Here is a 2,333-nt window from a genome sequence, read left to right as displayed (position 1 = left end):
TGAAGCAGGACTTTGATTTGAACGAGTTGATACATTGTTAGCTGGAAAAAACAGCGCAAAAAAAAAAGTTGAGGACACAGAAACTCAGCGCTCGTATGTGCACTGTGTTTCTGAGTCTTCGTCTTCTCTGCGCTGTTTTTCTCAGCTAACAATGAAAAGTGAGCCGTAAAGCAGGGGCATAGACAGTCATTTTTTGTGGAGGGGGGGGGGGCACCAGCTTTGTGTGACGCCCTCTGGCTACGCCGTTGCCTTTTATAAGTCAGCGGCTATAAGCCCTCCCTATCATCGGGGACCGCCATTTTGCCATTGTGCATGTGTCGTCATGTGAAGCAAGGAAGGGAACCATCACCTTCTACCAAAAATTCAGCCGCTGCTAATTGTTCAATTTTAGTGCCGAGCAGAAGAGTGCTGAACAACCTCAAATGCACGTGATGTAAAATATAACCAAACATAAATGGTAAAAATATAATAATCGAGTTACCTCTGAGGTTTGCAGGCCTTTTAATGATTAAATATCTGTGGATGACCTAGAAAGCGGCAGACATAGGTTAAATATAGTTTTCCTTCAAGTGGATCTTCGCTGCAGCTGCTGTGAAAGAAACAGAGAAATGGCAATTTGCTGTTCCGCAACCGAATTCATCTCTCAATAAGTACCCGCCTGTTTAGGTAGTCTGGATGAATGGGTGAGATATATCGCATATACCTCTAGTGCTCTCCGAATGATTAAACGAATATTGTTAACACTGAAAATGATGGCTTATATGATGCAAACAACTCGGTACTTGGAGGTTTAAGTATTCTTCCCTGTTGCTGTTTTAACTCGAACCATGGTTGGCGTTGTTGCATCGCAGCATACGACTGTACAAATATAAAGGTTAAGACTAAAAACCTGAACTATCTCAGTCATAACCTTCCCAGGACACCTGAAACTACTCTCAAGCCTGCCTACCGAAACTTCGTGCACCTTCAGCTAAAATACGCATCCTTCTTGTGTTCTCCTAAATACACAATGGTTACCAAGTTCCTCGAAATTAGAAGCTATACGAAAGTGGACAGTAATGTGCTTCTTTTCCATTCAGTCTATTATACGTTGACATTCTTTCGGTCCCCTCCGAAAGTTCCCTATGCCGAATGTGGCTTCGCCCTTTCACCCGTGTCGGAGGCACTGCGAAATTTCTGCCCCACAACTGGTTCTGCACGGACTCCGTGATCAGCCGGCTCATCTTCGACATAGTGATAATATAACGTAATGACACAATCCCTGTGACGTCATCTTACGTGGCGTGACAGTGACCTCCCTATCTTCTGTGACATCGCAGTGGCGTCACTGTGACGTTATGGTGACCTGACTATGACTTAGTATTCTGTGACATCGCAGCGGTGTCACTGTGATGTCATCTTATGTTACGTCATAGTGACGCCACAAAAATGGTTGATGCATGGCGAAGTCACAAAGTGATAATTTTGTGCATCTGTAGTGCGACGCTGACAGCCGATTTTCGATTTTGATGAAGGCATCTAAGGCTGTCAGCTTAAACTACGATACACAGTCACCACCAAACTGCAATGCGGCATGTAAGACAAAGTCACTTCAGAAGCCATTCTGATAACAAGACATATTTTCTACGAGATGTCAAATTTGTTGTTCCTTGTTTTATTTGTAATATAATTAGTTGAACAGTATTAAAAACGAGCTTTCTCATGTTGTTTTTAGAGTTTTCGTAGATTGAGTGCTGATAGATTCATACTATTTTGTTGTTTCATTGAAACTAGTTTTCGATGTATGAAGTTGAACAACATTTTTATTACTACTGCGTTATTGTATAAAGGGTATTTCTACGTAATATTGTTTTGTACATATGTATACTTACGCACTTACGTTTCTGTCCATGCTCGTTTCCCTCAAACATTGTTCTTTTGTTTTAATTTTTTACTTGCGGGGCCTTCCCCTACTCAAGAGTAATGATTTTTATTATGTCTTGCGTAACTTACTTAGATCTGTACATACTTTAACGTCTTCCCCCCTCTCCCTCACGCAATGCTCTAGACAGCGAAACATTTTATGAATGAATCAATGAGGATCATGAAAATCAGGTGAAATGTCATTCGATATGCCAATAATTCTTAGGAAGTATATCGGGCCTTTTTCTATGAAAAAGTTGCTATTTTCTTGCCGTTATATCCGTTCTATTGGACAGAATGGGCTCAACACCCTTCTGTGCCAAATGATTGACAGCCCTGCTGTTTCCAGTTGCAGTTCTCTCATCTGACTTTCTATGAGTCTCGATGAACCCCATGTGGATCCATCTTCTGCTTTTAATGACACTTGGCTC

The sequence above is a fragment of the Rhipicephalus microplus genome, unplaced genomic scaffold (genome assembly GCF_043290135.1).
Source record: "Rhipicephalus microplus isolate Deutch F79 unplaced genomic scaffold, USDA_Rmic scaffold_262, whole genome shotgun sequence".
Lineage (NCBI taxonomy): Eukaryota > Metazoa > Arthropoda > Arachnida > Ixodida > Ixodidae > Rhipicephalus > Rhipicephalus microplus.
This window is presented reverse-complemented; position numbering follows the sequence as displayed.